The sequence below is a fragment of the Varanus komodoensis genome, unplaced genomic scaffold (genome assembly GCF_004798865.1).
Source record: "Varanus komodoensis strain SLA01 unplaced genomic scaffold, ASM479886v1 scaffold4, whole genome shotgun sequence".
In the NCBI taxonomy this organism is placed as follows: domain Eukaryota; kingdom Metazoa; phylum Chordata; class Lepidosauria; order Squamata; family Varanidae; genus Varanus; species Varanus komodoensis.
Genome location: NW_025335941.1, coordinates 55,711,256 through 55,722,550, shown reverse-complemented (window position 1 = coordinate 55,722,550; position 11,295 = coordinate 55,711,256).

The window sequence follows — 11,295 nt, the reverse complement described above, 5'->3', positions numbered from 1 at the left end:
ATACTGTTAACCTTAGCATCCTTCTGGATAGGCTGTCCCATTTGGTGTGTGGAAGCAAATGGTTCTGGATGGGCAATTCCAGAAGGCGGGTTTGGGGGGTTATTGCAGTGCCCCATGGAAACTGGATAATATGGTTCTTCTAGGCTGTAATCCTTTATACTTTTCAGCACCTGTGTGAAACTACTGGGGGAGGTTATCTGTGGACAGGAGATGAGGTTTTACTGGTACGATGACACCTAGGTGTACCTCTTCTTTTCAGCTGAGATTTGGTGAGGCAATGGATGTTCTGAGTCACTGTCTGGGCACAGTAACAGACTGGATGAGAGGCAATACACCCTTGTAGCCAAAAGGCTACAAGAACAAAGTCCGTTTGCAGAGTGGTGCCCCTTTTGTGGAGTGCTCATCCAAAGCCCATGCTATGGTCCTTCTGGTCCAGGTGAAGTCCCTTCTTTAATTCTTCCAAGCATGTTAAGAACTATTTTAGTGCATTTAGTTTTCTTAAGATTATGTGTTTATGTTGGTGTTCTGATGTTGTGATGGCTTTGTTCTTTGTTGCTGGTATATAAACAGAGAGAGAGAGAGAGAGAGAGACAGAGAGAGAGAGACAGAGAGAGAGAGAGAGAGAGAGAGAGAGAGAGAGAGAGAGAGAGAGAGAGAGATTTGTATCTCATTCATTAGCACAGAGTTCTCAGAACAGTTATGCAATATAACCCTAATAAAACAGTGCATAATATCCAAAATCAATTTAAAACAGCAATATCAGTAAGCAGTTTAAAAACACTGATGCCAATCACAAAATATCTATATGACCGAGAAAATTCAACCAACATGAACAATAACAATAAAACCAAGACAATAAATGACAACAATCCACATGTACCAGTAACAGTGTAATAAAAGCCAACATGAAACCAAATAATCCTATCAGAAATTAAAATGACAATAAAAAGGTTTAAACTGATGCCAAAACAAATATAGTTGGTGCCAGGTGTACCTCGCTGGGGAGCAGGTTCCGCAATCAAGGCTCCACAGCTGAGGATGCCCTTCCCCTTGTGCCCACCTTCTTTACTACCTTTAAACGTGGCTCCCAGAGAAGGACCTCCTTAGGTGACCTTAGGGTCTGGGTAGGTATATACAGGAGGAGACATTCCTTTAGATATCCAGGGCTTTGTCTGTCAGGAGGCCTGGATTTCAAGTGGTAACCAATGCAGTTGATAAAGCACAGGGCTGATGTGTTCATAGCTGCCCGTCTTTGTCCACAAATGGGCGCCCTGTTTTGTACCAATTGAAGTTTTACTCTGTACTGTTTTTTGTTGTATGGGTCAGTACTGCACGCTTTAAGTACTGTACATCTCCTTGAGAATTTAAATTACTGGGCAATTTAAAAGTACGGTATATAAATAAACAGTGCATGTATTCCTTTGTTTCCATGAACTGCAAATAGAAAGGATGGCAATTCATTTATTTCTTTTTTAAAAAATTACTTCTCACCATCCAAAGTTCTGCCAGCCTGATTCTCCTCATGAATGTGTAAGTTAGATGAGATTCACCAGTTGTCAACTACCAAAGTATTCTGGGTGTGTTTGTTTCTTAACATTTGTTTTCAGAAATAATGTTCCAATCACAGCAAAATCCAATAAGGTTGGGGAGAATGATGAAAGAGGATTCCTTCAAGGTATACTAATGGATGCAGAATGCACAGAAGACATGGAGACCCACTTGTTTCATAAGAATTCATTGTGAAACACTCATCCGAGCCCAGTATCCAGCATATTATGTAACCAGAGCTATACAAAAGCAGATATGGTATGCCTACGACATCATATTGAGGCTTACTTAGGTTCTGGCTTGTTGGTTCTGCTTTGCTGTTGGGAAGATAATTAAAGGCAACAGTATCTTAAAACAAAAACAAAAAACCAGAAATGTCCTGGTAACTGGAATTCATGTTGCCCTTAATTAAAGAATACTTTTTCTAAGTCTTGTCCTAACAATCTGCCACCATCTGCTCCTTCCATCAGCACGTCTGTGTGTGCATTATAGATACACAGAGATAGCTTGCAGTAATTGACATGAAGTTTTTCCACTTCAGGTACTTCTCTTACAGGGGTGTTGAACCTCTTTTGATCTCAGTTGTTGTTCTTGTTGTGCTTCTTGTTGGTGCCAGTAAGTCCTCTCTGACTTTTGGCAATTCTGTAGTTTCCAGGTGTACCCAGAAATTCAGAATGCTTTGGAAGGGATGGGAGGGCTTGAAGAACAGGAGGAAGAAGAGCCATTGCCTTGCCTGGTCTCTGGCCCCCAAGGAGGGGTTGGGAGAGATAAGCTGCTAATTAGAGGGCTTGTGCAGGTCTCACCAGCTGGCCCTTCACCCATGGGAGCCATCCTGAGGGAAGGGTTTTGGGGAGAAGTCCCTAGCTCAGGTTCAACCATCATTCTTCATATGCATGGAGGCTTATCTTCCAGTTTGTTGTTGTTAGTTGCGAAATTGCAAAATTGCGTCCAACCCATCATGACCCCATGGACAACATTCCTCCAGGCCCTCCTGTCCTCCACCATCCCCAGGAGTCCACCTAAGCTCATGCCGACTGCTTCAGTGACTCCATCCAGCCACCTCATCCTCTGCCGTCCCCTTCTTCTTTTGCCATCTATTGCTCCCAGCATTAGGCTCTTCTCCAGGGAGTCCTTCCTTCTCATTAGGTGGGCAAAGTATTTGAGTTTCATCTTCAGGATCTGGCCTTCTAAAGAGCAGTCAGGGTTGATCTCCTGTAGGACTGACTGGTTTGATCGCCTTGCAGGAGTCTTCTCCAGCACCACAATTCAAAGGTCTCAATTCTTCAGCGCTCAGCCTTCCTTGTAGCTGTGAAGCGCCAATGGAAGATCTGCTTTGCAAGACACTGTCTGGTGCTTTGGAGCTTAGGGGCAAAAAGGGGAAGGCTGAGCTCATGACACCAAGACTGCAAACGTGCCCTGGAGAGGAGGGAAAAGGAGCATGCTTGGGGGCAGGAAAGGGAGGAAGCCAGGGCTGTCTGTACACACTGATTTCTACTGGCATTCCAGCTTCCTTCCCTTCTGCTCTCCAGCACTTTATCTAGAAAACCAAAAAAGACCGTCTAAGTGAAAAGGCACAGGGCACTGCAGACAGTCACCATCTGTCAGGATTTCAGATCTGCAAAGAATGAATGTCTGGACCCAAAGGGAGCTTACAGTCAAGCACTCAAGAGTTCATTAACAGCAGACAGATATACTGAGCTTACAACAGTGCTGAAGGGTAGCCAGTTTAAGACTGACTACAAAGTGTTTTATGGAGTTGGTGTCACATAGGATTGCAGGGAGGGGAATGAGACTTTACCTGGGTAAGAGACAAGAAAAGTATAGACGCACACAAGGACAATGCAGAAACATTGAGAAATCATCAGGAACACATTATGACACATCAGGTGCTTGAGTGACAGATTAAACATAAAACAATAAAAAATTGCAGAATTTAACATGTTTCAATGTTTGCTCTTACAGTCTGAGGTAGGAAATTCCATAAAGACAAAGAGTAAACTGGTTTAGAGTTGAGATAGCAGGCAGAGAGGCAGCTGGTGGCTATTTCTTAACCTCTGGCCAGATTACTGTTGCAACAGTATCCTTTGCCTGCAGGTGCTGACAAGGCAGGACGCTGCATATTAAGCAATTAGCAAGTTGATACACTTTGTGGATTCGAACTGGTTAAATTGTAACTTCCCCCAGCTGGCAGTGCTATGCATTTGAGGAAATGATTAGCTGGCTGGTGACTCATTCCTGTAGCCTGAGGCTCTGTCTTCATTCCCATAGATGTCTGAATGGAAAAACCCTGGACATCTGGGGGGTGTAGGAAATGAGGTGAAGATTTCTTTAACTCAAAATATGAAAATATAGGATGATACCAACATGTCACACCTCACTCCACTTGTTGGATGCACAACAGCCTCAAAGTCTGGAGGCCAATGTGCATCCAGTGGGTCATTGGATCGTGCCCTTAGGGGTGGAACTTTAGAATGGACAGGGACACTCAAATGTTGGGGAATAAGAAGTGGGATCCCTGGGAACAGGCATAGTCATCTGGGAAACCTAGAAGGCTGTTGTACCAGCGGTGTTACAGACGAGACCAGAGACCGGATGGTGAAGTAAAGAGGAGATTTATTCCTGCAGCAGGGACCAACATTCATGGTTAGAATGCGGTGGTGAACAGAGTTGGAAGGAGATCTTTATACCTTCACAATCCGCTTTCGGCAAATGGGGAACAATACAATCAGTTTTGACAAGAATGAGAACAATGGCGACAATGGGGAGTTACAGAATCACATAAGCAGTTGAGCAAGCGATATACAGAAGCAGATTTGGTTAGCAGTAAGTTTTATCTTTTAATTTACACCTTCTAAGCAATCTTTGCCCATTACGTCTTTGGTAAGCTTTTTCCATTTTCTGAGGGAATTCTCTGAGGCAGTTACTAGACATTTGAATGGGCTAGAGCTTAGGAGAGCTAAGCCTATCATGCATACCCTGAGACAGCTGATTATTCTAGTGTTTGGCCATGTCATGCCTATCTGGAGCCTAGAGGAGTCATGCCTATCCTGAATGCCCTGAGAAAGCTGATAGGTATTTCTATTATGTCAGGATCCTGGGGAGTCAGGTACAACATTCTCCACTGGTCTTAACGGAAATCAAATTGTTGATTCTGAGGTAGGGTCTGGGGCAGCAGCTGAACCAGGACAATCTCCAGTGTCCCCACTGGTCTTTAGGGCGATTTTCTTAGCAGTTTTATCAGCAAAATCAAAAAAATGGAAAACAATTGGAAAAGCAGCAAAGAAAACAATTCAACACACATGATATGCAACCCCAATGCTAGTAGTCCTCCTGGGAAACTCCATGCTGATTTTGGCCTCCCTTTGGCTGCAAAGAACTCAGAACCAGCCAACTCTCATCCTCACCTGTTCCCCCACCTCTCCAGTTTTGCCACTCAATTCTGAGGCCTGGTTCCTTTGCTCCCTAGGCCTCCTCTGACCCATTGCGGCCTTAGACATTTCATCCTCGTCTGGGCTGAGGCCCTCACGGTGATGACTATCCTGTTTTAGGCCACCACTCCTTCTGGTCAGCAAACTTGGTGCTTTGCAAGGTGGGAGCAGTGTGAGGTGAAGCAATGACATGATGTCCAGTTCTCACGGTTGGCCTGGTTAGTTCTTTCCTTGTGGATGAAGCAATGGAGAAGGCAGAACACAGGAATGAATTTCCATCAGTCACTTCAGTTCCTGGAACCAGGGTGTAGCATTGGACATGGAGGGCTTTTCCTTCCAGGGCTGTAGAGAAAAAGAGTCGTTTTTCTTTTCTGAGGTGCCAGCGTGGCTTGTTCAGTTCCTGGAAGGGTGCAGCTCAAAAACAGGTTAATTAAGAGGAAAAAAAAAACTTTTACACTTCTCCACAGAAGCTAGTTGTAGACAGTAGCAGAGATCCACATGAGTTTGGAGAGAAACCTCAAGATGTAATAGTCTGTCCTTTCTTTAGCACAGTCTCAAGAAGAAAATGTGGGTTGCTGAAATCAATCCAATCAGTGTAAAAATGCACACAAAACAAATCCTCTGTTGAACTGGTGTTGCATGAACCTGTTGCTTGCCTAGGCTAAAAACAAAGGTGCTTTCTGCTGGACAATCAGAACAGTTTTACACAGTTTCTTATTACAGGGATGATACTCTCCCATACAGATGCAAAATGCACCAACCCATTGTTAGCACAAACAAACCTGAAAATGTCAGGATCCTGGGGAGTCAGGTACAACAAAGGCCAAACTTGAGACCCCATGCAGGTGGCAGATTTATCCCATCATCTTACATAACACGGCGTCCAGCTTCTTGGCACCCATAAAATCTACCAAAGCCCAATCCCAATAATTCAGATTGTGCCACAGGTGGAAGCCACCCCCCCCCCCCTTCAACCTATATCAAGGGCAGGGTGTTGTGCAGTGTATTCCCCTTAAAAGAGTGAGCTCAGGGCTTGTGAGCCTCCTGCTTTGTCATGGATGGCCTAAGTCACTTCTCTGGTGTGGAGGGCTCTTCACTTGCTGCAGTAGATTTGCTGGCAGTGACTGTTCCTACAGTGGAATTGTCTGGACTTGATTTTCCTTGCTCTGGTAACCTCCCAGAGGGTTTGCTGCTGTTCCTTGTACATGCTGACTGAAGATGGATCAGAAGCTCCCACTTGTTCAGAATACAGCTTCCAGCATTTGAACGGGGGCACCTAGGCTGGATTATATCTTTTCAGCTGTAAAAGAACTGCTCCGGCCATTTCTTAGCCCAACTGAAAGCACTGGTATTTTCCTTCAGGCTCCAAAATGACTTGGGACCTAGAGAACTGAAGGAATGCCTGCTTCTAAAACAATCTGCCTCCATTTTCAGGTTATCCATTGCTGCCCTTCTGGAAATCATGCCTTCCTTAGAGCTGGGGCAGGAGATGGGTAGAAGGTGGGTCAGGATGGACTAGTAAATCTATCAGTGATTTGCAGCAGATGGCCAATGTTTTCTGTCTAGGGATGTCTGCATGAGAACTGCATTTCCTTTCTCCCAGAATTTGGTTTGCACCTCTCAGGACCAATGTGGCTATGAATGCCATCCTTCAGACTTCAGTGATACAATTCACAGAACAAGCAAACCAAGGTCTAAGAAATGAGCATGAAAAATGAACCCTTCTGAAAAATGCTCACAAGTGATAGATACACTTGGACCAGTGTGCAGGAAAATGGGTATGATTTTTTTGTGAGAAAAGGAAAACCTGATGCTCACAGTCTGAGATGGGTGCAAGCTGGAATGAGCTTCCGGGTGTATTTGGAAAACTTGCCTCCCTGTTTCTGCCTCTGAATAGTTTAACAATAGCAAATAGGAATGTTTAAATAAATAAATAAATAAATAAATAAATAAATAAATAAATAAAATGCAAGTCATATCTAAAAATGAATTTCCTGCCATGGCTGGCCCCATCTCACTCCTTTTTCTTGTGGCCTTAGTGTTGCTCACACATTATTATAATTGGCTTCAAACAGTTCTTTGTGCAGTTCTGTTAACTAGTTTTAGAACTGGTAAAACTCCTGATGTATATCTCAGTTTCACACTATCCCAAACTATGGGTGCTTCCAAACAAAACTTTTATGATGCCAACCTCATATAAAGAAAATCTTTATAAAATGTTTTATAGATGGTACTTATCACCAAATAGATCAGCAAAGATGTTTCCAAATATGTCAGATGGATGTTGGAAATGCATACATAAGCCGGGTACTTTTTATCATATGCGGTGGACTTGTGATAAGGCAAAAAAATTGGGCTAAAATACATAAATGGCTTGAGGAAATGTTACAAAAATCTTTAATATTTAAACCTGAAGTCTTCTTACTAGGCATTGTGCCTGATGATGTTGATAAATAAGCAATGTATTTGGTTCTACATGTAATTACTGCAGCAAGGATTGTATTTGCCCAACATTGGAGGAGTGAAGAACCACCCACTGATGAACTGATTTTAAAAAAAGATTCTGGACTGTGCTGAAATGGACAGGCTGACTTTGTCTCTGAAGGAGAAAGAGGATACATACTTCTATCAAACTTGGAACTCTTTTTGTTATTGGCTAGAGAAACGGGACTATGCGTAGATTTGAATATGTCTACGGATTACTATTAAAATAAAATAAAATAGGGGGCTGACCCAGTAGGCCTGATGTCTCTGATGACTGATGTGTTTTAGTTTCTTTTTTAGTTTGTAGAAAAGATAATACAATTTACTTGTATGCCAGCACCCTGCATCATTCATGGAAGTTCAGATGGGCAGAGCTACAGACACTGCTGTCCTCTACTCATGAGCCTCTTGAATTTTCTCACCACTTTCTCTGTCTTTTTCCATTATGCTGAGAAGTCTGTTAGAGAAGCAAAGATGGAACAGCTGTGCAATGCCTTCTGATTGCTAGCACTACCTCTCTGGCTGGAAGCACAGATTGCTGGAAAGAACTGGCTCCATTCTCTTAACCATTGGGAGGCTATTTGCATACTGCTGAAAAAGAGGGATTGTATCACCAAAAAGACACCCACTTGCATAATATTTGCATGTAGAAATGCATATGTATAGATGAAAACTTATAAATAATTATTATGTAAAGAGAAATATAATTCATCTCACCATTGTGGAGATGAAGGACTTGCGCACTTAGTCTGTGGTCTAGCTGATTACTTTTTATGGGCTGCTTTAAGGACTCTGCTGCTCTCTCTTCCTAATATTATGGATTCTAAACCCATCTTGGACTGTGCAACCCTTAAATAAAGGACTGTCCTCTGCTAGTCCCCACCCCCAATTAGATGACTCTCTTTGTAAAGCAGGACATTTGACACACCACATAACCAACATATTTGCATCTGCTGGCCTCTGAACTCCATGAAGACTTTTCTAGCAGCAGTGCCCCAATTCTGAAGCACCCTCTGCAAAGAGTCTTGCCTGCACCCCTTTATTCACCTAGGCTGTTTGATCTTGGGATACCTGTGAACATTTATGTGCTGCATTCATAATTGTGTTTGATGGCTTTATAGGGGCTCTGTTTTTCATTTAGTTATTGTGAACTGCGCTAGAAACCCAGGAAAATATTTATACAATGCTTTTTTGATGAAGAGCATTGTATAAATACTTTAAATAGCAAGTAGGCATAGCTCCCCAGATTCTACACTTAGTTTCCTCAGTGGCAGACACCTGAATGGCTAGTGAGATGCCCCCAAAGTTGTGGGGATGTGTCTGGAAATGTGGCCCTAAGGTTGGGATGTGCAACTGATTGGGCAGGCCACGTTAGGTTTGGGAAGGAAGTGAAAATTCAGCAAGGTTGGCCATTCTGTCTTTTCCTGCAAGAAAATAATAATTCTGTTTCTTCAAAACTAGAACATTCCTATTATTTCTGCCATATTAGACAGAGGTTTGTGGCAGCATCACAGACAGAATTTTCCTATTACCCAACATCAACTTTCAAACACCAGACTTTTCAGTGGAGACCAACTGACATCTTTGGTGACTGAGAGTTGTCCAACCATGAGCCATCAAGGGATCTTGAAGATACATTTCTGAATTGCTCTTTAGTGACAAGAACCTATCTACAGTTCATCTCCTTTTAGTACATCCTTTACTCTTCTTTTTACACATCTTCCTTCATGGAGCTCTCATCACACTATATTTGATTTCTCTTTTTTGCTGTGTCCTCTCAGAGGGCTTATGAATACCGATTTCAAAGCAAGGTCACACAACAGCCAGGGATATTTATAGAAGTGCTCCTGTGTCACCTATCACCCAGAGTGCTTCTGTACTGCTTCTTTTGATTGCTCCAGAGCTCCTTCAGTGCTGCTCTGTAGGATAGTCCACAATGACACCTAAATCTTTCCCTGGTGTCACTGCTAGTAATTGGAAATCTTGCTTGATGTGCCTGAGCAGTTCCAATGATTCCTTCCAACTGTCTTTTACTTGCCTGTGTATTTTCTCCTTTGTCCAGAGCACATGGACGCCTGCATCTTCTTTGGAAATGATATTGATTGAACTCCAGGTGACCTGAAGCAACTCCTCCTTCAGAAAGCTAGCTGTAGCCAGGCAGTGGCTTATCTTGGCTTTAGGATTGTGAATGTCAAGGCTAGCTTAAGCCTGCTGTAGACTCTGTTGATTTCAGGTCAGGCTCTGATTGAGAGGTGGTTTAAAACCCACTTGAGTTGTGGGCCTGAGAGTCTGTCTTAGCCTGATTTCTCTCCTGATGGTGGGCAACAGAGGTGCTACAGAATATCAGCACTATAAAAGCCTGGAATCCCATCTGATTATTGACCAAAGAAAAGCAAGTCTTCCTTTCAGCAACAGCTGCAGATAACACTTTGAGTCAAACATCTCATTTATAGCCTGTGAAATTGTCTGTGGGAGCCAAGCAGAGGAAGTTGGTTTTCAAGGGTGTCACTCAGGTCAAAACACCAACCCAAAAGGAAGGACACAGATGGCTTGTTGAGCACAAATATTTATGGACTAAAATCTCCTGTCAATTTAATCATCAAAATTGAACAAACAATCAAACCCTCAAACAGTCCCTCCCTTACTTTAAGCTCGTGCCACATCTGTGAAAGCTTTATTAGAAACATTTGTTACTGCCCAAAACCCTATCTACCCATTGTTTGAGCTGCCTAACACACTTCTTACCTAAACTCAGATTTGGATCCTTGTCTGTTTAAACATTATATCCTTTAAAACTTTACTTAGAATCATCCTGCATTGAATAGGAGTTTGTACTCCTTTGGACTTATTGGCCCCTTCTAACTCTGCTATTCTATGAGTCTATGAAACCCAGATGTGGTCTTCCATAAAACATAGATAATAAAAGCTCTGCATAAAAACACTACCCAGTGTTCTATGTCTCTAGCCTGGACTTACTGTCATTTTAATTGTCCAAAATACTGTCTTGTCTAGATTTGTTATGAATTATAAACTTAAAATCCTTGCCTGCCCCAAAAGGGAAAACAAGAGTTAAGGCAAAGGGTAGCAATGTTCTGTTAACCTCACCTTACACCAGGTCTTAAGTTGCCTAAAAGGTTTCCCTACCTAAATTTATTGTGTCCCTGGACCTTGCCTTATAGTCTAAAAAATCCCAGCTTAAAACTTCATAATTAAACTAATCTGTAAAATATTTATAGTTATTAGTCTTAAACTATTTTTAAACTAAGCAGTGTGCCTATAGCTGCCATTTTAGCTATATAATGTATAATAAATAGTAACTGTTACACTTTTGATGCAAAATTTTCTTCAATAAAAAGACTTACTAATTCTAGTTTTGTGGGCCAATGAGTATGCCAAATAGACAAGCCGTAAGAACGAACATTTCTTTTCTCTTCCTCAGATGAGCTCCACGTTAAAAGGTCTCCTTAGCATCGTGTCCTTTACTGGACCCTATCCAATGTTACTGGGCCTCCCAATGCTCCCTGGTTTGCTTACCCAGGATCAGGAATGGGACAACAGTGATCCAATGCTCCCATGAGGAATTTCCAATCCTATCCTGAGTATGAGTGACATAGCATCACTCTAAGGTACTGTGGGAAATTTGAGCTTTCTGGTTCCACTCCACTTTTCTGTTGCTTTCTGTTGCTTCTCTCAGGTCCACTTAAAGGAGCAGGATGTAGGAGATGCTATTTCTGCACGTTGTCCCTTCTCTCTCTGTGCGTTGGTGTGGAAGATGAACAATTCTCACTCTGCTAACAGTATGTTTGCAAGATTAAGGGAGGTGGGAGGTGGTTGA